Genomic DNA, 25,526 nt, shown 5'->3' with positions numbered 1-25,526 from the left:
CTGTACTCCTCTCCTAATGCTCTCTCCAATCTCCAGTATAAGGTTTTCATGCAAAAATGAGATATGGGCTCCCATAGTGTAATATTTAAATAAGAAAATGTTTTTATTCCAAAATTAAAACAGTAAAAAAAGAGACAAAAAAAGTGAAAGTAAAAAATAAAAACAAATGTTCCATACTATGTAAACTCCTCACAAAGCCCTACAACTATGGGACCTAATACAACCTCGTCTGAATATATGAGGAGAGCCTTTATATCCTTTCATGCAAATCTACATCCATCTGTGAGCCTTGATCGGTGTGAGATAATTTGTAGAATATTGGTCCATTCCTCATGTTGTGGAGATTATATTAACCACTTGCCGCCCTCCCTATAACAAAATGACGGCGGCAAAGTGGTTTCAAAATCCTGACCGGACGTGATCAGAATTTTGAGCCACTGCGCACCCCCGGGGGCGCGCATCGCGGCGATTGTTTTTGCTGGGTGTCAGTCTGACACCCCGCAACTACGATCTCGGTAAAGAGTCCCGTCGGAGACTCTTTACCACATGATCAGCCGTGTCCAATCACGGCTGATCACATTGTAAATAGGAAAAGCCGGTGTTCGGCTTTTCCTCATTCGCATCTGTCAGACGCGAGTAGAGGAGAGCCGATCGGCTGCTCCTCTGACAGGGGGGGGGGGTCTGTGCTGATCGATTATCAGTGCAGCCCCCCCCGAGGATGCCCACACTGGACCACTAGGGACGCCATCAGACCACAAGGGATGCCCAGGACAAGGTATGCCACCCTAGACCACCAGGGATACCAGTCAGTGCCACAATGGATGCCAATTATTGCCCACAATGGGCATCACTGATTGGCATGCATTATTGTTTGGCACTGATTGGCATCCATTAGTACAGTATATTATAATACAATGCCGCCTATCAGTGCCCATCCGTGCCACCTATCAGTGCCCATCCATGCCCACCTGTGCCGCCTACCCATGCCCACCTGTGCCGCCTACCCATGCCCATCCGTGCTGCCTATCCGTGCCAATCCATGCCAGATATCAGTGCCAATTTGTGACACCTATCAGTGCCCATTCGTGCCGCCCATCAGTGCCACCCATTAGTGCCGCCTATCAGTGCCCATCAGTGCCGCCTATCAGTGCCACATATCAGTGTCCATCAATGCCACCTCATCAGTGCCACTTCATTGGTGCCACCTCATCGGTGCCCATCAGTGCCGCCTTATCATTGCCCATCAGTGTAACCCCATCAGTGCCCATCAGTGAAGGAGAAAACGTACTTATTTACAAAGTTTTGAAACTGAAACAAAAAAAAACATTTATTTTTTTTCAAAATTTTCGGTATTTTTTTATTTGTTTAGCAAAAAATAAAAACCGCAGAGGTGATCAAATACCACCAAAAGAAAGCTCTATTTGTGGGAAAAAAATGATAAAAATTTAATTTGGGTACAGTGTAGTATGACCGCGCAATTGTCACTCAAAGTGCGACATAGCTGAAATCTCAAAATTGGTCTGGGCAGGAAGGCGTTTAAGTGCCCAGTATTGAAGTGGTTAACCAGCGGGATGGTCTGAGGGTTTGGGAGACTGCAATATCATCTTATGCTCTCTGTGATCCTCTGTAACGGGGAGGGGGGGGGGGGGGGGTCATAGACTTCTGGTAAGAAGTGGATTAGACGCGGCTCACATTTTTGAAGAATTTTTTTGGATGGACTTGTATTTAATTTTCACTTTGTCACGCACGGGTGTATACCATTTATTTTTGGACTACCGTATTTATCGCGTATAACACGCACCCCAAGTTTAGGAGGGAATTTAAAAGAAAAAACTTTTAGGAGGGAAGTTTAAGGAAAAAAACTTACATTTAAATGCCCATCAATGCAGCCTTATCAGTGTCAATTGCAGCCTTGTCAGTCATTTGCAGCCTTCTATTGCAGCCTTGCCAGTTATTTGCAGCCTCAATAGTGTGTTTGCCGTTTAAAAATGGCGCCGATATAGAGCGGATGTCCTGTCTATCTTGGCGGCGCTCGGTAGTTTTCGGCGGCCTTTGGGTATTTTCAGCCGCAATCTGCCGTTCTCGGCTATTTTCGGCCATTCTCGCCTATTTTTGGCCGTTCTCTGCTATTTTCGGCCATTCTCGGCGGCTTTCCGAAAGCCGCCGAGAACAGCCGAGAATGGCCGAAAATAGCCGAGAACGGCCAAAGATTGCTGAAAATACCCGGAAGCCGCAGAAGGGTATAGAAACAGCGGGGGATCGGCATATAACACGCACCCCCCATTTCCCCCTGATTTTAGGGGAAAAAAGTGCGTGTTATACGCCGTTAAATACGGTATATTTAAAGGGATAATACTTTTTCACATTTATTAATTTATATTTATTTTTATTCATTTGTGTACATTTCAGCCACTGGCAGTTATGATTTTGTATACATGATTTGTTGTGTGTAGTAGGTATTTCGTTTTGATTACTCACTGTGTGTGCCTCTCCAGTGTTGATTCAGACTCACGTGGCCTTTGATTAATTCTCGGCCAGCATGGCTCGATTCTATTGATGAGGCCAACGATTCATTTTTTTTCACAACTCATAATTTTTTTTCTTTCTTTGTTCTCTGTATTTATGTTGTACAGTAGAGTTGCAGCTTCCAATCTGTCTTCATAGGCCTTCTATAGTAACGCATTTAGTATTCTATACCGTAGCACAGCTTCTTTTCCAGTTTTCCAACTATGGGAGAAATGACAGCTTCAGACCCGTGGTATGTCTCACTTGCAGCTTGCGTTGCACAGGCTCACTGACCGCTATCACACCCAGAAATGACCACGCTGATTTGTCGTTCCAGTCTGTGGCTAGACGCCAGAAGTGCCGGGTCGTGGATCTGGTCTCCCAGTGGGAGCGGCGGGTGGGAAATGTCCCCTCCCGCTCCTCTGGGATAACGAGCAGCCCACTCTAAAAAACGGTATCGGGATGATGCCCGTAAAGCCAAGGCCGCATGTATACGTACACTCAGCGTAAAAAGGGGTTAAACTCCTAATGGAGGTAAGTGCTCTGTGAGCATTCAGCTTTTGCAAAGACTTATATATTAAAAAGAACCTGTTATCACTTTTCAGAAGAACAATTTTACTTTCACTTTTTTGGAAATTTTGTTTGCGTTTCACTTTATTGGATTATAACATTGCATTTAATGGTATTTTAGATTTTACCACTGTAGGAAATTGCACAGATCACTTCCCTCTTTGTTATACTTTTTTGTGCATTGTGCAGCATTTTCACAACATTAAGTTAGATATTGTTCACTTAGTAGTGCGAGGGATCACTTTTTACATTTACTTATGTACACACACTAGGGATGAGCCGAACACCCCCCGGTTCGGTTCGCACCAGAACTTGCGAACGACCCCCCGCGTTCGGTACGAACGTTAGAACCCCATTGAAGTCTATGGGACTCGAACGTTCGAATTGGAAAGTGCTAATTTTAACGGCTAATATGCAAGATAGTGTCCTAAAAAGGGTTTGGCGACCTGCCTCCTGCCTCAGGGGACATGGGTCACTGCAAAAAAAAGTTTTAAAAACTACCGTTTTGGCGGGAGCACTGATTTTAATGACGATTAAAGTGAAAAAAAAAAGTGAAATATTCCTTTAAATATGGTGCCTGGGGGGTGTCTGTAGTATGCCTGTGAAGTGCCACGTGTTTCCCGTGTTTAGAACAGTCCCTGCACAAAATGACATTAAACGGAAATAACACCATTTAAAACTGCTTGCGGTTTTAATGTTATATCTGGTTCCTGCAATATGGTTGAAAATCATTGAGAAACATGGCATGGGTAGCCCTCCCTGCCCATTACCAGCCTATTTGGGTCTTGTACGCATATTAAGGGGAACCCCGTACCCATATTAAAAAAAGGAAATGCGTGTGGCCCCCAGGCCCTATATACTCAGAACAGCAGTATACAGGCGGTGCAAACAAGACAGGGACTGTGTAGGTTTGTTGTGTTAAGTTGAATCTGTTTGTCATTTTCAACCGGTACATTTTTAAAGTGTAGCTCCAGTCAAAAAAACTATCTTTAAGCTTTTTGGAAAACATAGGGAAGGGTTATCACCCCTGTATAATTTGTTTTGTCGTCCATCTTTTTTCATCTCACTTGCTGCTGTCTCCTTGCGTTTGCAAGTAGGAGATGTTTGTAAGTTGGATGTTTGAAAGTAGGGGCCTGCCCTATATTATAGCGGTATGTACTGGGTACAGAGCACGCAGACAGCACGCACTATCTCCTAACACTACAGACTGCAAGCTCTATTATTAACCACTTGTTAGCCCAATGTTTGCATAAAGTGAAAGATGAAGTTATGCTGAGTAAATAGATATCAAACATGTCACTCTTCAAAATTGCACATGCCCGTGGAATGGCGCCAAACGTCGCTACTTAAAAAATCCCCATAGGCGACGCTTTAAATTTTTTTTTACTGGTTACATGTTTTGAGTTGCAGAGGAGGTCTAGGACTAGAATTATTGCTCTCGCTCTAACATTCTCGGGGATACCTCACATGTGTGGCACATGCGAGCACATGGGGACATGGGCGCTTTAATTTTTATTTTATTTTTTTATTGTTCATTTTACTTTATTTATTTTAGTTTGACATTTTTTTTCCCAAAAATATATTTTTGATCACTTTTATTCCTATTACAAGAAATGTAAACATCCCTTGTAATAGGAATATGGGGTGACAGGTCCTCTTTACAGTGAAATCTGGGGGGTCAATATGACCCCACATCTCACCTCTAGGCTGGGAAGCCTGAAATAAAAAATAAAAAAAAGATTCTGGCTTTGATCGTACTGGCGAGTTGGTAGAAGCACCGGAGGGCGGTGAGGGGTGGGGGGCGTCTATGGCTGGGTATTTCAGGGTATCACTGAGTATGGCTGGGTATCTCTGAGTATGGCTGGGTATGGCAATTTATGGCAGGGTATTACAGAGTATTGGCGGGGTATTGGCGGGGTACTACAGAGTAATAGCAGGGTACTGCAGAGTATTGGGGGTACTGCAGAGTAATGGCGGGTACTGCAGAGTATTGGGGGGTACTGCAGAGTAATGGGGGTTACTGCAGAGTAATGGGGGTACTGCAGAGTAATGGCGGGGTACTGCACTGCAGAGTAATGGCGGGGTACTGCAGAGTAATGGCGGGGTACTGCAGAGTAATGGCCGGGTACTGCACTGCAGAGTAATGGCGGGGTACTGCACTGCAGAGTAATGGCGGGGTACTGCACTGCAGAGTAATGGCGGGGTACTGCAGAGTAATGGCGGGGTACTGCAGAGTAATGGCAGGGTACTGCACTGCAGAGTAATGGCGGGGTACTGCACTGCAGAGTAATGGCGGGGTACTGCAGAGTAATGGCGGGGTACTGCAGAGTAATGGCAGGGTACTGCAGAGTATGCACTGGTATTGCAGAGTATTGGCAGGGAATTGAGGGGTTAAATTCGGTGAGCAGCGATGTGGGCACTGCAGATGCAGCCCACATCGCTGCTGACACCGATCTCTTCCCCTCCGCTGTACCGATCGGTACAGAAAGGGGAGGGAGGAACAGGCGTCATAACATGACGCCGGTTTGTTTCCAAGTGATCACTCCGTCATTTGACGGAGCAATCACGTGGTAAACGGCCGCTATGAGCGGCCGTTTACCGTGATGCGCCGGGTCCTATGGACCCGGCGATCACGGATGCTCTCGAGTGCGCACACCTCGGGGCACGCGAGAGCAGAATTCTGGGAGGCCGTTAATTAACGGCCTCTCTGAGTTAAACAACCGCCCTGAAGCCGTTAATCGGCAATGGGCAGTTGTTAAGTGGTTAAAGCTAGATCACTAGCTATATAGGTGAGGTGAATATAGTGGTGTATACTGCAGTCAGGGCACAGACAACAACCACTACACAGCAGCAAGATAGGAAATCAGCCAAAAACGATTGGTGTGTACTGTGTTGAAGGTACACAGAACACCCACTGCTTCAGATGCAAAGTAACACACTACAGGAGGCCGCCTTAAAGGCGGCCTTATATAGTGTGGGGCGTGCACTACACAGCCTGAGCTATGATTGGCCACAGGCAGGATGCCTGTGGCCAATCATGGCTCTCCTCGCTGCCGGCGCTGCGATTAGCCAAGCATGCGGGGTCACAGTGCATGCTTGGCCAATCATCGGGCAGCAATGCACTGCGCCAACGCAGTGCATTGTGGTCCGCGCGCGCGTCACTCGAATTTTGACGCGAACGGCCAAAACGTTCGGAATTCGCCGAACGCACGAACAGCCAATGTTCGAGTCGAACGTACGTTCGACTCGAACACGAAGCTCATCCCTAACACACACACACACTAATAACAAGAAAGAAGGTGAGGATGATTACTTTTAATAGCCATTCCAACCACTTTGTGTCAACTGGCGTGCATGTTATCAGGTCAAAATCACCAGGGTATGTAAACTTTTGATCAGGGTCATCTGGGTAGTTTCTGTTGTCATTATGATTTAAAACACATTGATCGATAATAAATGGCTTCAGCCAAACACTAACCATGAGTGAAAGAAATGTTTTTGTGTTATCATTAATATTCTCTGAAAAATGACCAAGAAATCATAAATTCTGCCAGGGTATGTAAATTTATGAGCATAACTGTATTACATGAGACTGATAGAAATCACTATTAAACAGGGAAATAGGGCAACACAGATTGTTGTGTGCAGGGGCCCAGGCTACAGCTTGGGCACCAGGAACATAGCGTATACAGTGCAGCAGTCAGGACTATGTAATGGTACAATATACTGCATGCATGTAAATTTCATGCGATTTTCGTGTGATTTTGCATGTGTTTATGCAGGATTATTTTCACACTGTATTTCAGATCTATTGTGAATCTATTGTAGTAGATGTAGTACCCTCCTAGTTAAAATGCTATTTAAATTTTGTTTTTGGCTCTTGCTGTAATCAGAGGAGCAATGATTGTTTAGTCTGGTCTGTTCAGAGCTTCACAGGCTGGGAGTTCAATTCTCCCCCCGCCTCTAGAAGAAGTTTCTAGAGTTTAGGGAGGGGGATTTTAAATTACCAGCCTGAATATTGAGCAGAGCCTAGCCAATCCCTGGGGAAGTGTGCCAAGATGGTGGCTGGGGAAGCTCATAAAGGTATGTAGCCCTGGAGAGACACTCTTCTTCTGTGAAAAAAATGTATCAGTGAGCTTCAGGGGGCTTTTTGCCCCTGGAGCACTTCCTGGACTGGATGCTAGATTACTCTACAAGCGGCTGCACCTATGGACTTATCCTATTCCAGGTTTTGTGAGTAGAGATTCTATTCTGTGCTGTAATATAATTGTCCCTGGCCATGAAGACTGTTCCAGTCTGCCACTACCTATGTTGCAAACTATCTTGGGGTTCACAGCCATAAGGATTTAGATTGTTCCAGTGCTATGGGAATATGTCGCCTCTGGTGACATATTCTCAAACCCCGGGCCTCCATCATCTGTCTTTGCCTGACGATCCCATCTCCCTACCCCTTCTGGCAGCAGCCGCAACCCACAGAACTTAGGCTTTATTCCTCTTCTTCCATAAACCAGCCTCCCCTTCTCCTGTGCCCACTGGAAAGTCCAATCTGTCTGTAACAACCTCACCGCCCTCCACAACCTCTTTATCAGGAATTCCTTTAACCTACTTGTCATTACCAAAACCTGGCTTCATGAATCCGACACTACTTCTCCTGCTTCCCTCCCCCATGGTGGCCTTCTCTGGACTCACTACCCCGGGCCAAGTGGACGGAAGGGAGGGGGGGTGGGGTTTCTTCTAGCCCCATGCAGCACTTATCAGGTACTTCACCCACCTCCCTCTAACACTCTCCTCTTTTGAGACACATTGTATTAGTCTATTTTCTCCTGTTTCTCTAAGAATTGCTGTCATCTACCGGCCCCCTGGACCAGTATCAACCTTCCTGGATGACTTTTCTGCCTGGGTACCATACTTTCTTCTTCTGAAATCCCCACAATCATTCTCAGCGAGTTCAAGATACCTGTTAATGCTAATACTACTACTACTACTACTACTACTTCTAAGCTTCTTAGTCTAATCTCATCTCTTGACCTGAAGCAATAGATACAGGCTCCCACTCACTCCAACGGCAACACCATTGACCTCATCCTCTCCTTGTAACCTCTCCAGCAATCCTCTCCCACTCTCTGATCACCACTTTATTAGTTTCACTCTCTCCTGGTCTTCCACCTCCTATTCCTCCAACTGCCTAACAGTTACCAGTAGAAACCTCCGCCACCTCAACCCTTCTCTGCTTCTTCTCTACTATACTACTGACCATCTCTATGACAAAATCTCACCCCTGTCCTGCCCCAACCTAGCCACTTTGGTCTACAACAGCTCACTGTCATCCTCCCTAGATAAGCTCGCCCAGGGCTGGACTGGGACAAAAATTTGGCCCTGGACTTCATCCAGACCGGTCCACTTTAATTTTGCAAACACGCAAAAAACAGTATATAAACTGTACGCAATTGGGCAAAAAAGCCCCTAGAGAGCCCCCCTTACATCAGGGTCCCCAGAGAGCCCCTCCTTACATCTGGGTCCCCAGAGAGCCCCCCACTTACATCAGGGTCCCCAGAGAGCCTCCCCTTACATCAGGGTCCCCATATACTATAAAAAACAAAAGAAAAATATCGCGCTTGGGGTAAACCTAAAAGCTGCAACTACAACCATCTAATATCAAGATATGAAGAAACTCAAAAAAATTATATATAAAGTTGCGCTAAAATCACATGAAAAATGAAAATAAAAAGTCCAATACAAATTATTGAGATTAAAAATCAAAAAACATCCTGTGTAGAGTTCAATGAAGAAAAAAGGAGTCTTTTTGTAATAAGGGACTCCTTGTTTCCACAAAAAAACAATGAATAGAACAAACAATCCTTTTTACGAATTCAGTGTAATCTTCTTACAAATCCAAAGTTGAAAAAAGTTTGACCCCCATATAGCCTTCCCCTTAGATCAGGGTCCCCAGAGAGCCCCTCTTACATCAGAGTCCCCAGAGATCATCCGCCTTACATCGGGGTCCCTAGAGAGCCAACCCCTTACATCCGGGTCCCCGCAGAGCCCCCCTTACATCCGGGTCCACAGAGAGCCTCTCTCTTACATCAGGTTCCCCAGAGAGCCTCCGGCTTACATCAGGGTCCCCAGAGAGCCCCTCCTTACATCAGGGTCACCAGAAAGAGGGCAGGTAGTGGGCTGGGACCCTGTGGTTGGGGACTCCTGGACTGACTCAGGGCTATAGCCCCAAAAGTCCCCCCCCCAGCAATGCCACTGGCTGTCACTGAAACCGGCCCACTGAGCCATCGGCCCACCGGGAAACTCCCTATAGTCCCTATGGCCAGTACATGCCTGAGCTCGCCCCCTCACTACATATAGAATCAGGCCCCGACCACTACAACTCTGGCAAACAGATGTTGCACTGACCCCTGAAAGGAGCTGCTGGTTTTATTGGGCTTACAGTTACCTCCTTGTTTGCTTCGCCATCTAGGGATTCCCGTGGTGTATGGCCCAGAGAATGTGCAAACTGACACTGAATCTTCTTTTGGGTTATTTATTTGTAACAGAAATAGTCTTTCAAATAGAGGGTTAGGAGTAAGTTCAGGTACTTTAGACTGCAAAAATTAAAGGAAGTCCTTATAGTAAATCCAGAGAATAAAGACTGTTTCACAGCTGGATTTTACAATCCCCCGGATAGACCTCTCTCACTAGGCCTAGCAGCCGATAGGGTGCTTGACAAAGTCTCTGCAACAGACTTGTGATGTACACTTGAGCATTACTGAGGGACGTAGATGAATTTAAAGAGCTAACATACAGTACCAGGTTCTCTCAGCCGATCCGGCGATACCGTATGAGTGTAGATTAGTCCAGGGTGTGTCCTTCAACTAAGCCTCCTCCTGAAGAGTCCTCCCCTGGGGTTCTTCAGTTGCTGAGCCTCTCTCTTCAGATGAGACGGCACTGGACCACCTTTGGATCAATAGGCCTCGAAATCCAGACTCGGAATGCATGGTTCCGTGCCCCAGGCAAGGAAGGCCATGGGCTGGGTCTGGAGGACCACCAGAACCGAACAGACGGAAAATCCAAGATGGAACCCCAAACCACGCGGGGTTTTTCAAAATTGTCGCTCTATTTTTGTTTATAGCGCAAAAAATAAAAATCGCAGAGGAGATCAAATACCACCAAAAGAAAGCTCTATTTGTCTATTTTGTTTGAGAGCCACGTCGCAAGACAGCACAATTGTCAGTTAAAGCGGCGCAGTGCCAAATCGCAAAAAGTGGTCTGGTCTTTGACCAGCAATATGGTCCCGGGCTGAAGTGGTTAATCTGCTTAAATTTACAAACAACCTACTAACAGCTAAAATCAATAGACACTATTCTGTACTACTACTCCTGGTCCTCTCTGCTACCTTTGACACAGTGGACCACCCCTTCCTCCTCAAAAGACTGCACGCCTTTGGTCTACGTCACTGTATTCTTTGCTGGTTCTCATCCTACCTATCCCACCACACCCTCAGAGTCACTTACAACTCTACTCCCTCCTCTTCTTTTCTCCATCAATATCCCTCAAGGTTCTGTTGTTGGACCTCTCCTTTTCTCCATATACACTTCCCCCTGGGTCAGTTGATTGCTTTCCATGATTTTCAATATCATCTCTACACTGGCGACACCCAAATCTATCTCTCCACCTCCCAGCTCACGCCATCTGTCTCCTCGCACATGACCTACTTACTAACAGACATATCAGCCTGGATGTCACATCACTGCCTCAAACTCAACCTATCCAAAACCAAACTCATGATATTTCCTTCCCCAGGTGCCTCTTCCCCTGATTTCTCGGTCAAAATCAATGACTCAACTATCAACCCATCCCCCCCATGCCATGGTCCTAGGTGTAATTCTGGACTCTGAGCTATTCTTTCGACCCCACATCCAGGGCTTGAGTCCTGCGGGAACGCATGGGAATGTCGCTCCTGTACTTTTTTCACAGCAGGAACAACAGCTAGCAGCTAGCAGTTAGCAGCAGGGCCCAGTCCGGCATGCAGAGTCCAGCCTGGCCATGACCAGTATGAGGTGTGCCATGGCTCCTCTTCCTCCTCTCTCAGCGCCCAGTCCAACTGCATGTGCAGCTCCACGCTACATCCGGGTTTCCTCACACTGGGTTCGGCTAGGTACGGCGGTGGAGCAGGAGGCGGTGGGGAGGAAGCTTCTGGCGGCAGTGCTGCAAGACCTGGCTGCTCCAGAGGGATGCATGAGATGAGAGAACAGGAGGCTGAGCCAGGAGGAGGCAGAGGGTGAACTGTGTGAGGCATTGCTTCGGCTGCTGGGGGGAAAGTGAAGCAGGTGCACAGAGAGCTGTGTGTTTGTGTGATGTGGGTGATCTGGGTGTTGCTGTACACGGTGTGTGCTGTGTATTATGTTACTGGTCACACTGCTCCCCCCACCCTGTCAGACCGCTCCCCCGTCACACTGGTCCCCCCCTCCCTGTTACACTGCCCCCCCCTGTCACACTGCTCCCCCCGTCACACTTCTCCCCCCACCCTGTCACACTGCCTCCCTGTCACGCTGCTCCCCCCTCCCTGTCACGCTGCTCCCCCCTCCCTGTCACACTGCTCCCCCCTCCCTGTCACAATATATATTATATACACACACATTTTTTTTATTTTTAAGGCGGGGGGGGGGGATCTTGGGTGAGTTCCTAGACTTCTTTTCCCAGGACTTGACCCCTGCCCACATCCAATTGCTGTCCAAAGCTTGCGGCCTCAACCTTCACAACATCGCCAATATATGCCCTTTCCTAACCTTCCTTCCACCCCAAAGCACCTTGTCCCCATGTTGATGTGGACAAGGGCCTCTTCCCCATAACCACAACTGGCTGGTGGTTGTGGGGGTCTGCAGGCTGGGGACTTAACAGAATCTGGAAGCCCCCCAGATCCCACCCTCCCCCCAATGTGAATGAGTATGGGGTACATAGTACCCCTACCTATTCACCAAAGAAGTGTAAAAATGTGAGTAAAGACACAATGCACACGTTAAAACTTGAATGTAAATCATGATCAGAACATATTGTGAATTCCACATCAGGAACAATACGGATTTCCATTCAGTTATTCAGATTGTTAAATCCTCATATACAATTATCTATAAATTATCTTTGGATGTGGCATGGTTTCTGATAAAGGCTACACCAGGGCTGGGCTGGGACAGAAATTTGGCCCTGGGCTTCATCCAGACTGGCCCACTTACATTTTGAGTGCCCCATCAGCACTCCCTTACATCAGAGTGTCCCATCACCAGCCCCCTTACATCAGAGTGTCCCATCACCAGCCCCCTTACATCAGAGTGTCCCATCAGCACCCCCTTACATCAGAGTGTCCCATCAGCACCCCCTTACATCAGAGTGTCCCATCAGCAGCCCCCTTACATCAGAGTGTCCCATCAGCAGCCCCCTTACATCAGAGTGTCCCATCAGCACCCCCTTACATCAGAGTGTCCCATCAGCAGCCCCCTTACATCAGATTGTCCCATCAGCAGCCCCCTTACATCAGAGTGTCCCATCAGCAGCCCCCTTACATCAAAGTGTCCCATCAGCAGCCCCCTTACATCAGAGTGGCCCACTGAGCCATCGGCACACCAGGAAACTCCCGGTAGTCCTGATGGCCAGTACATGCCTGGGCTACACATATTTTGAGACAGTTATGCTTTTTTCATACTGCTTTTTTAACATTTATATACTCAAAAAATATAGCTTTTTTTATACAGTATATACATCGTGATTTTGGTCCATTCCTGAGATTTGCACATTCAAAATCTCATTTCTTTCTTTGTGTATTTTGAGGATGTGGTGCAGGTGCAGTCCTCGAAATCATTTTTTTTATGAACACATATACAGTAGTGCCATTGATATTACTGTCATTTTTGTGCCTATTCAATTTCTACAGTATAAAAAGCATATAAATAACTACTTCTCGGATATACTAATTAGGTCCTGCCTACACGAAGAACTATTGAACATCTATTTTCAATATCTCCTCATTTTATCTTACGAATCACACCTAACCACATACCTTCCTGTACGATTCATCATAATGAATTCTTGTATTTCACTATGGATCCTGGAGAGTTTTGCATAAGTGTCAATATCAGCTAACTGCCTAAGAGCTTCTTTTTGTATTTGTGTGAATTTAAGACAACCACACACCCGCCCATATCAGCTTAACTAATGACAAATCATGTTCTATTTCCTTTACTTTCTAAAGGGCTATTTTCACCATTATATGTCAAGTTCCCTTTTGTACAAATGTTCTTACTTTTTAACTCCTTAGGCTGTTTCTTCAATATATTTGAAAATGTATTAGCAGTCTCAGACCTAGATAAAAAATAATTACTTGCTGTAATAAATGTATCTAAGTTTACTGACTTACTATACAATTCCTTGAAAAAGTATTCATACCCCTTGAAATTTTCAACATTTTGTCATGTTACAACCAAAAACGTAAATGTATTTTATTGGGATTTTATGTGATAGACCAACACAAAGTGGCACATAATTATGAAGTGGAAGGGAAATGATAAATGGGTTTCAAAATGTTTTAGAAGTCTTATGCTCTGTACACACGACTGTTTTTCTAGTCGGAATAAACTCTGTAGGTTTTTACCACCGGAGTTCCAATGGAATTCCGCTCAAGATGTCTTGCATACACACGGTCACACCAAAGTCCGACTGTCAAGAATGCGGTGATGTACAATGCGTACGACGGGACTAGAAAATTAAAGTTCAATAGGCAGTAGCCAATAGCTTCCGTCTCGTAGTTGAATCTGAGCATGCGTGAGTTTTTGCATGTCGGAATTGCATACACGCGATCGGAATTTCCATTGGAAAAATTGAGAACCCGTCTCAATCTTTTGCTGGCGGACATTCGTCCAGCAAAATTCCGATGGAGCATGCGCACAGTCCAACGAAAAGCTCTCATCTGTCTTTTGCTGGCCAAAATTCCAACCGTGTTTACGCAGCATTAGAGTCTGCAAAAGACTTGAGACTGGGGCGGAGGTTCACCTTTCTGGCAGGACTACGACCCTGAACATACAGCCAGAGCTACAATGAAATGGTTCAGATCAAAGTATATTCATGTGTTAGAATGGCCCAGTCAAAGTCCAGACCTAAATCCCATTGAGAATCTGTGACAAGACTTGAAAATTGCTGTTCACAGACGCTCTCCATCCAATCTGAGAGAGCTTGAGATATTTTGAAGAAGAATGGGCAAATAAGCTTCCATCTCATATTTGAATCTGAGCATGCGTGAGTTTTTGCGCATTGGAATTGCATACACACGATCGTAATTTCCGATAGCAAGTTTTTTCTGTCGGAAAAATTGAGAACATGCTCTGAAATTTTTGCTGGCGGGAATTCGGCCAGCTAAATTCCAATGGAGCATACACACAGTCGCATTTTCCGATGAAAAGCTCTCAGCGGTCTTTTGCTGGCCGAAATTCCAATCGTGCGTATGCGGCATCAGAGTGGTTGTAAACCTCTGAAATGGAAAATGAACACAGCATATCCCTCTATAGCAGCCTTTTTCAACCAGGGTGGATTGGGATTTCTTCAGGGGTGCCTTGGCAAAATACATACAAAATTTCCCAAAAATAGTATACAAGCAAAATACTGAAAGATAAGAGAAATATTGGAATACTAGTCAGTACCAGTGTGCAAAGGAGCATTTGCTTTAGAAAAATAACGTCTAAAAAATAACGTCTAATGTTGGGTGCCCTAACTGTGTGGATGTTACTGTGTTGTGTAAAACTATTAGTTTTTGTTTTTTACATTTTAGAATGGGGTTCCTCAAGATTGTGTAAAATTTTAAAGGGTGCCTTGACTGAAAAAAGGTTGAGAAACACTGCTCTATAGTAGTGGTGGCTGCTCCATTAGAGGAGCAGGGGTTCTGCCCCCCTAAACCATGTGCCCAGCCCCTAATCTACATGCAGGACATTGGACGCATGGATTTCAATGTTTTTTTTTTTTTTTTGGAAGCCCGATTGGCCAAGAGGATAAGCGACCGTATTGCCCGCCGGGGAGGAGACCGAAGTTTCCAGTGACCTATATGGGATAAGTGCAGGGCTGGTGGGCAGGTGACGGGGGAGTGGTGTATGGTTTGCCGATCGACCAAACAACGGAGGAATTTTAACTGATGGGCCAACCAACCGAATGGAGAGGGGGGTGGAGGGTTTGCATGTCCTCTTTCTTCCCTCTACTATTTGCATTAGTCATTTCTGACAAGTTAACCCAACAATCCAGCATCTGATGAGATAAACCCTGCACACACACACCCCACCCCCCCCCCAGCACACAGCAGGTAGTTGACAGCCTCAGCTGTGCATGTTTCCTTATGAGACTGTGTAGACAGGGGTGTGTCCTTTTTTCCACTCAGGTCTCAGGTGACACTCTGCTTTCTTCTCTATGCTGTGAGGTTTATGACATTAGATACCCCTCCCTCCTGTTGGAACTGAGAAATAACTCATAACTTGATCTGTGTGTTTTAGAAGGCTATAGAGGAGAGGAGGTGCAGATAAACAGGTACCCCATATAGCGAGTATATGTATGTGTATATTTTATATATATAATATATATATATATATATATATATATATATAGGCTCATGCACACTGGGCTTAAAAAAAAATGCCTCTTTTACTGGCACTTGACATTATATTTTCTGCCTGTAAACATATATACCAGCCTATGTGTCCAGGCACTTATAGGTGTATACAGGCATATTAGTAGAGAAGCTTTAACAGGCTGAAAAAAATACATTACTAGTATGCTCAGGAGAGGAACCCCTTTGGGCACAAAAAAGGCTTGGCGCTGCTAAATGCCTGTAAATGCATCCAAACACACCTAAACGCTAGGCACATTTAGCATTGAGCCTCCATTTGAATAGCCAGAATAAATTAACATTCTGGCCAATGGAATCCATTAACACTCAAAGGCTTGACGTGCCTAAAGACTCTTAAAGTGGTTGTAAACCCACTAGCAAAAAAACAAACAAACTGCAAGACAAAGGCATAATGAGCTAGTATGCATAGCAGGGGGGACTTGGATATGTACTAGGGGTGCTTTGGGAGGGGAGAGGACTTAGGCTAGCAGGGGGGGCTCAGATATGTGCTAGGGGGATGCTTTGGGAGGGGAAAAAGTTAGAGCTATCAAGGGAGGGTAAGATATGTGCTGGGGGGGCTCTATAGGAGGGGAGGGGAGAGGGCTAGATCTAGCAGGGGGGCTGGGGGTGCTTTCATAGGGGAGAGAGTTTGTGCTAGGAGGGGGGGCTCAGATATGTGCTGGGGGGGTGCTTTGGGACTGTCTGGGAGAAAACCGTACAGGTGGCACCCCTAGTTTACAACCACTTTAAACGTATATGGAAAATGTGGCTTTAGGCGCATTTTTTTAAGCAGCTTTTCTCCTGCAAAAAGAAAAGGCGTTTAGGGGAGCTGAGCAAACTATTAGTGTTCACGAGGCCTTAGGATTTACAACCACTTTAACCACTTCCCGACCCGCACACGCTGATGTACGTCGGCAGAAGGGCACGGCAGGCATATTGGCGTACAGGTACGTCCAATCTTAAATGCCGCCCTGCCATCGCGAGCGAGCCGCCGGCGGCGTGCCGGTCGGGACCCCTGTGAGTCCGGTCGCTGGGTCCTGCGGACTTGATCGCGGTAGGCATACCTGCGATCGTCTCACGGGGTGGCTGAACTGGGAGATGCCATTGTAAACCGCAACTCCCCGTTCTGCCTAGCAACAAGTGACGCTGATCTCTGCTCCATGTGATTGGTGTAGAGATCAGTGTTCACTAAAAGAAAGCCCAGCCCCCCACAGTTAGTAACACACCCCTAGGAACACTTAAAGCGGTTTGGTACCTAAAAATGAAACTTCATCTTATTAAAATCACCATATTGAATACTTACCTAAATGAACCCTGAAAAAAAAAATTATTCTTTACTTACCTTTTTATTTCAGATGTTTCTGCTGACTTCCGGGTTGTCCTCCCGTGGGAGTAGGCGTGGTTATCGTCCTCGCAATGGTCCCTGGGAAATTTCTAAGCTATTTCCCAAGAATCCATGGGGGGACAATGAAATTGCGAAATCTTGCGAGATGTCGTTAGGACGCCGGTCACGTGACGAGGGCGTGCCCGAATTTGCCATTTTTAAAGTGGGCAGTCAGCTGTATCTGCCATTACCACTATTGCACACTGAGCATGTGCGAGATGGAGCGGAGCATGCTGGGAGCCGAGCGTCATCGATACACAGGAAGTAAATGCCTGTGGGCTTCAGACGCCCACACTTAAAATGGAAAACGCCAGAGCACTTTTTTAAAAGTCATCCCGAGGAAAAGAATCGTCGCGCCGGGGGTCAAAAAAACGCCGGACGTGGATGCTAAGCGAAGGTAGCAGTCGCCCACCTGTAACACAGGTAAGAAAAAAAAAAAAAGAGCGGAATCCCGCTTTAACCCCTACACTGCCAGTGTCATTTACACAGGAATCACTGCATTTGTATAGCAGTGATTGCTGTATAAATGACAATGGTCCCAAAAATGTGTCAAAAATGTTTGATGTGTCTGCCATAATGTCGCAGTCACAATAAAAATTGCCGCCGCCATTACTAGTAAAAAAAAAAAATATTAATAAAAATGTCATAAAACGATCCCCTATTTTGTAAACGCTATAACTTTTGCGCAAACCAATCAATAATCGCTTATTGCGTTTTTTTTTTTTTTTTTTACCAAAAATATGTAGAAGAATACGTATCGGCCTAAACTGAGGGGAAAAAACTTTTTTTATATATTTTTGGGGGATATTTATTATAACAAAAAGTTAAAAATAATGCGTTTTTTTCAAAATTGTCGCTCTATTTTTATTTATAGCGCAAAAAATAAAAACCGCAGGGGTGATCAAATACCACCAAAAGAAAGCTCTATTTGTGGGAAAAAAAGGACAACAATTTTGTTTGGTAGCCACGTCTCATGACCGTACAATTGTCAGTTAAAGCAACACAGTGCCGAATCGCAAAAAGTGGTCTGGTCTTTGGCCAGCAAAATTTTTGGAAAAAAAATAATAAATTGCATTTTTTTCTATTTTTGGAGCTTGTAAAGCATTACACCAGCGATGAACAACATCCTGTATGAGTAAGCAGATAAAACCTGACAGGAAGCATGAATAAACTGCCACTGGGCTCCACAGCTTATATTTTTACAGTAACATTTGTTTCATTTTTTTTATAACTATTAGTTGGGCCTTGCTAGATAATTTCTTTAAAAAAAAATAAAAAAATAAACTGGTTACATTGTTACATAGTTAGTCTGGTTGAAAAAAGTCCACCCAGTCCAACAAATAAAAGGGGGGGGGGGGGGGGGGAGAAAGAAAGAGAAAATTACAATCCTATGTGTACAATCTTATACCCACAGTTGATCCAGAGGAAGGAAAAAAAAACAGTAAAGCATGATCCAATTTTCTCCAGCAGGGGAAAGAATTCCTTCCTGATCCCCTAAGAGGCAATCGAATATTCCCTGGATCAACTTTACATATGTGGTACAATTTCTTTATTTTTATACACACTTTTAGAGTTAAATGGATGTGCCACCCAGGGATGGAGTTCCTCCCTCAATATAGCTTACGCACAAACTTCCTCCTATGGCTTGAGAAAAAACAGCTTGAAACGCGTAGTCACCTGGTTGTAGTGAAATCACTGAACAATAGTGACTCCATCTTGTTCTAGCTATAGGGCAATGTGCTTTTAATTTAGTTTTAAGAACTTATTCTGGAGTTTTATTCTTTACTCTCAGTGTCTAGCTCAGCCTTTTTCAACCTTTTCAACCCAGAGGAAACCTTGATATAGTTCTCCAGTCTCGGGGAACCCCTGCTAACCATTAGAAATCTACAACTCATGATACATTTAGTGTGGTGGTCAGTGGGAAGAATGGTCCTTATACCTGTGGTCATTGGGAAGAATTACCTCCTTACAGATAGCTAAAAAGATCAATGGTGTTGGTGGGAACTTATCTGAGAGGCAGAAATGGCCCAATGCCGAAGGAACCCCTAGCAACCTCTGGAGGAACCCTGGTTGAGAATCACTGGTCTAGCTTTATGTCACAAGAGCATACATAAATTTGCTTGCGTAAGCATTTTGTGAGCATTCTATAATATATAAATAAGATGTGGTATCTCCCACCTTCCTCTTTTAAGGGTACACAGACTCGGGATGGGAAACCAGATGCCATTTCCATCCTGGTGACCTTATGGCAGCTATGAGAGGTTATTTATATTAGAGGCGTGTATAACATTATAGTGATGAACTGTTTTATTATTAATGATATTCATATATCCTCCCACTAACACACCCCTTTTCCCCATCATGATTGGACAAGATATTTCGTATACAAGCTGTCCCCACCCCAATAAATATCAGACATTTTCTTTGAACTAACTTTGTTGTATACCGGGGGCCTCGAAGAATGTCTTGCGGTATTAACCCTTGGCTAGTCCATGTGTTACCTGGAGTACCTGTATAATCACTACACTGGTTAGAGGTGGTATGCTCATTTGATCACTTATGCCACGTACACGCGACCGGACTTTTCGAGGGACTAGGTCAGACGGTCTTTCCGATGGACTTTCGGCGGAGTTCCGTCGGACTTTCCGAATGAACGGACTTGGCCACACACAATCACACCAAAGTCGGACGGATTCGAACGTGATGGCGTACAACTGGACTAGAATAAGGAAGTTCATAGCCAGTAGCTAATAGCTGCCCTAGCGTCGTTTTTTGTCCGTAGGACTAGCATACACACGATTGGATATCTCGGTCCGGCGGAGTTCCGGTGTAAAATTTTAAAACATGTTCTATTTCTAAAGTCCGCCGGATTTTTAGCAAGCAAAAGTCCGATGGAGCCCACACACGATCGAATTGTCCGACTGACTCATTCCGTCAGACCTTTGCTGTCAAAAAGTCTGGTCGTGTGTACGCGGCATTACTGGCAGCAGTAACTCCAAATCTTGGACGTCCATTGCATTTGATTCAACTAAGTAAAGAGCTTGTATGCCTAAATCTTGAGCAGTTAAATCCGCAATGTTTGCTGACTTATCTACTGTGCTTTATATAGATTATTTATATTAAAGTAGGCTAAGGATAAGGCCTTTAGTTGCTTTATCAAAAAGCAAACATAAGTGCGAAACTGCAATGTAGGCGGCATCAAGTGTCAACATGGAAATAATAACAACAAAGAGCTTCGGGGATAACATAATGACAGTAATAGGACGATCAGTGAACGATTATAACCACTTTAAGGCTTAGTTTCCACTGTTGCGACATGTCATGCGACTTGGGACACATAAAGTGGCATGACAAGTCACAGCCCATTGATTTCAATGGCACCCGTTCCCATCTATGTGACTTTGAAAATCAACTACATTGAAAGGATTCCTGCACTACTTTGATGCGACTTTTGATGCAACTTTGATCCAGAGAGTATAAAGTTGGATCAAAGCTGCACTCTAAATTGCGCAATAGTGGAAATGTAGCCTAAAGAACAATCTAGTTGTGGCATTTTTTACAGCTATATTGGTCCAGCTTGGGCCAAAGTAACTATACATATACTGTAACTGTTGGATCCCTCTGGATCAGTGGTCTCCAGTGGGGCCAGATGCAGCCCTTTGCTTGTATTTATCCAGCCCTTGGGGCACTATTTCATTAACTGATACCAACAATGGGGCATGATTCCCGCCACTGACACCAATGAAGGGGCACGAATCCTCCCAATGACACCAATGATGGTGCACAATTCCTCCCAATGACACAAATGATGGGGCACTATTCCTCCCAATTACACCGAGGGCCAATGGCACCAATGATGGGACACAATTACTTCCAATGACACCAATGATGGTACACCATTTCTCTCAATGACACTAACAATGGGGCCCAATGACTTCCATGATGGGTACAATGTCTCCCAATGACACCAAAAATGGGCCTAATGGCACCATTGATGGAACACAATTTCTCCCAATGGCACTAATGATGGGGCACAATTTCAGCCACTGACACCAACAATAGGGCAATGACACCAATGAGGGGACACAATTCATCTCACTGACAGTAAAGATGGGGCATTGTTTTTTTACCATTGATGTCCAGACCTTTTCTACTCCCAATGGCCACAGTCCAGCCCCCGTAAAGTCTGGTGGACAATAAAATGGCCCTTTGTTTAGAAAGTTTGGAGACTCCTGCTCTAGATGCTGAAAAGCTCCTCCAGTGATCCCCACTAGCTTCCAGGTCCTGTGCCAAGCGGCTGCCCTGCTGTATTGTGAACACGGAGTTCGTGCTGCTCGGTACGGTAGCCATTCAGAGATTGCTTTGAATTACCTGATTGGATGAGGTTGAGAGGCAGCAAGGTGATGTCACAATAACCACTTCATCCAATCAGAGAATGTTTTGCTTTTATTAAAAAAATTAAAAGTGTTCTCTGAATGGCACCTGTCCTGAGCGGCCCATCTCCTGTGCTCACAATGCAGCAGGGCAGCTGCTCAGCACAGGACCCAGAAGCTAGTGGAGATCACTGGAATAGCAGTGGATACTACAGTGATAACCAGCTTCCCAAGCTGGCCCAATAGAAGTAAGATCAATGATTAGAAATGGGCTGAACACCCCCGGTTCGGTTCACGCCAGATTTCTCCAACATCGCAAAAGTGCAGAGCCGAACCCCAAACCCTATTAAAGTCTATGGGATCCGATACTGAAAAATCAAAAGTCCCCATTTTGAAGACTTATATGCATGTTATTGACCATAAAAAGGGTATGGGGCCCGGGTACTGTCATATGGGACATGTATCAATGCAAAAAAATTTTTTTTAACCACTTAAGGACTGCCCTACGCAGATATACTGTGGCAGGGCGGCCCTCCTGCGCAAAATCATGTACCTGTACATGATTTCGTGGACAGGGCATGGGGCGCACGCCGTGGATCTCTGTTTTCCTCCAGTTAAGTTAACCCCACACAGTTAGAAAGTACTCCCCAGGAGCTCACTTAACTCTTTGATCGCCCCTGGTGTTAACCCTTCCCTGCCAGTGTAATTAGTACAGTGAGAGAGTGTTTTTTTTTTTTAACACGTATCACTGTATTAGAGTCACTGGTCACCAAAAAGTATCACTTAGTGTCCAATTTGTCCGCCGCAAAGTCGCAGTCCCGCTAAAAATCGCTGATCGCTGCCATTTGTAGGAAAAAGAAAAAAAATTGCATAAATCTATCCTATAGTTTGTAGACGCTATAACTTCTGCGCAAACCAATCAATATATGCTTATTGGAAGTTTTTATACCAAAAATATGTAGCAGAATACATATTGGCCTAAATTGATGAATAAATTAGATTTTCTTTTTAACATTTTTATTGAGCATGTTTTATAGCAGAAAGTAAAAAATATTGTTTTCTTTTTCAAAATTGTCAGCCGTTTTTTGTTTATAGCGCAAAAAATTATAAAAAAAACAGGGGTGATCAAATATCACCAAAAAAAGCTCTATTTGTGGGAAAAAAGGGCTTGGGTACAGCGTTGCACGGCCGTAAAGGGTAAACCTTCCGGGGCTTAAGTGGTTGAAGGAGCAGTGATTTTAATGATGCTTACAAGAGTAATTGTGAGGGGTTACAGTGTTCTGGCGCCACCAAAACCAAAGGCCCAATCTTTCTGCCCCTGTTTGTCAGGGACATGTAATTACAACTTTTGATCTAATATTTCATGGCAGGGCCCGTTTCTGTGCCCAACAAGAGTAACTGTGAGGGGTTACAGTGTTCTGGCACCACCAAGGCCCAACTTTTCTGCAGTGTGTATATAGGGCAGGCCCTATAGTATATATACTGCTGTTCAGAGTATATTATGCCTGGGGAGATTGGGGGACCCCCACACCATTTTTTTTTTCATTTTGGTTCAGGGTTCCCCTTAATATCCAGACCCAAAGGGCCTGGTATGGATTTGGGGGGGGGGGGCATCCATGCCATTTTTTTCGTTGGTATTTTTGGTGTGGGGATCACGTTAATATTCATACCAGACCCAATGGATTGGGGGGGGGGGGGGATGGGTGGTGGGCATGCCTTCTTTCCAATGATTTTTATCTATATTGCTGGGATCTGACAATACATTATAGCCACGAGCAGCTTTTAAATGACATTTATTCCTTTAGAAATGTAATTTTGCTGTGGTACTGTTATACACATGGGAAAGATGTGCTACTTTACAGGCAGGCTAAGGAGACCCCTCCTATTATTTCTATTTAAAGGAATATTTCATTTTTATTGTTTCACTTTAAGCATTATTAAAATCACCGCTCCCGAAAAAACTGCAGTTTTTTTTTTCTTGCATTGATACATGCAATAACTTTCATATAAGCCTTTAAAATTAGCATTTTTGATTTTTAATTTTCGTGTCCCATAGACTGTAACGGTGTTCGCACAAATTTTTTGCCTGGTCCCATGTTCTGCTGTGAACCGAACCGGGGGGGGGGGGGTGTTCAGCTCATCCCTACTTGAGAATAAACAGCTTGAAACACATAGTCACCTGGTTAACCCGACCGGCTCCTGTAAATATACGTCGGCAGAATGGCACAGCTGGACAAAGTACCATAGCCGTACATTACTTTGAATTGCCCGCCGCACATGCGCATGCCTGTGGAGATCTCCGTGACTGTGGTCCCGCAGACTCCATCGCCGCGGGGATACCCTCGATTGTGTCGCGGAGCTCAAGTATGGGGAGATGCCTCGTGACAGCACACTGTCATCGGGAGCAGCGATCAGTGTGATGTTACACACAGCCACGCCCCTATACAGTTAGGAACACGCCCCTAGGAACACTTAACCCCTCCGCACCCCCTAGAGGTTAACCCCTTCATTGCCAGTGACATTTTCACAGTAATCAATGCAATTTTATGTCTTCGATCGCTGTATTAATGCCAATGGTCCGAAAAATGTGTCAAAATTGTGTGATGTGTCCGCCAAAATGTCGCAGTCACGATAAAAATCGCTGATCGCCGCCATTACTAGTAAAAAAAAATATTAATAAAAATGCCATAAAACTATCCTCTATTTTGTAGACGCTATAACTTTTGCACAAACCAATCAATAATCGCTTATTGTGATGTTTTTTTTTTTTTTTTTTTTAAGAAAAATATGTAGAAGAATACGTATCGGCCTAAACTGAGGGAAAAATAGTTTTTTTTTTATATTTTTGGGGGATATTTATTATAGCAAAAAGTAAAAAATAATGCGTTTTTTTTCAAAATTGACGCTCTTTTTTTGTTTATAGCGCACAAAATAAAAACCACAGAGGTGATCAAACTCCACCAAAAGAAAGCTCTATTTGTGTGGAAAAAAAAGGATGCCAATTTTGTTTGGGAGCCACGTCACAAGACCGCGCAATTGTCAGTTAAAGCGACGCAGTTCCCGAAACGCAAAAAACGCACTGATCAGGAAGGGGGTAAATCCTTCCGGGGCTGAAGTGGTTAAAGAGGGTTGGCTCATTTAATTATTTGATAAAGCAATGATGGTAGCTATGGCGCTCTACCTAGAACAAGGAAATGTGTAAATAATACGAAGTGATGTGTAGAAAATACAACTAAGGTTGATGGGGGGAAAAAAAAAATCGATCTGTCTACTATAATCCAAAATTCCCCATGTCTAAAACCATCACAATGTTAATCTATTAATCAGATGTGCAAAATTAATAAATATACAATATAAAGTGCTGGTGCTCAAGTGCAAAAACAAACTTTCTATTAGATTCAATTTCTATAAGAATAAAAATGTACACAATAATATACAATGCAAAGTGCTAGTGTTCAACTGCAAAAAAAACAATCCTCTGTTAAATCCAATGCCTGTAGTGATAATAATGTCCATAAAACAAAAAATCTTGAAAGAATTCCAAGCAGATTAAAGTGACTTGTGCTCAGTGCTTGATAAATCCTGAAATGGGACCGATGTGTTTTTCATGCATAAATCAAATTGCCACGCTCACCAGCTCCCCTGCCCCTGCAGGGGTTAAAGCGCCTCCACAGTGTGAGCCCCTGTGTCTATTATTAGGTATAACCTTTTTTTTCTCCATAGCGCAACCTTACTTCCTTCATTTAATTATTTACTGGCAGCAGTAACTCCAAATCTTGGATGTTTATTGCATTTCATTGAACTAAGTACAGAGCTTACCGTATATGTCTGATTCTTGAGTAGTTAAAGTCCCAATGTTTGCTGATTTAACTATTGTGTTTTATATGGACTATTTATATTGAAGTTTATTATGTTTTACTAAGCCCTTGTACACACGGTCGGAGATTCCGACGGAATGTTTCCTATCGGACCGTTTTGTCGGATATTCCGACTGTGTGTGGTCTGCATCGGACTGAATATCCGACGGACCAAGTTTTCCAACTTGCCGGTAAAATTTTCCGACAAAATGCTC

General features: G+C 44.5%; 1 protein-coding gene across 7 annotated transcripts in view; it reads right to left on the bottom strand.

Moving 5' to 3' along the window:
- LOC143981780 (beta-1,3-galactosyltransferase 5-like) overlaps positions 1-25,526 on the bottom strand; it is a 214,169-nt gene that overhangs the window by 44,889 nt on the left and 143,754 nt on the right. The window contains exon 1 of one of the 7 annotated variants that reach the window (XM_077479881.1): positions 13,115-13,213. The exons of the other annotated variants lie outside the window; for them this stretch is intronic. The gene's annotated coding sequence lies outside the window, so the exon portion shown is untranslated. Of the gene's footprint in view, positions 1-13,114; positions 13,214-25,526 lie in introns of those variants that run through there. 7 annotated transcript variants of the gene reach the window in all.

The sequence above is a fragment of the Lithobates pipiens genome, unplaced genomic scaffold (assembly GCF_037356315.1).
Source record: "Lithobates pipiens isolate NorthernLeopardFrog02 unplaced genomic scaffold, aLitPip1_a1.2 Scaffold_16, whole genome shotgun sequence".
Lineage (NCBI taxonomy): Eukaryota > Metazoa > Chordata > Amphibia > Anura > Ranidae > Lithobates > Lithobates pipiens.
The sequence above is the reverse complement of the archived record's forward strand: the minus strand, read 5'-3'. Positions and strand labels throughout refer to the sequence as shown.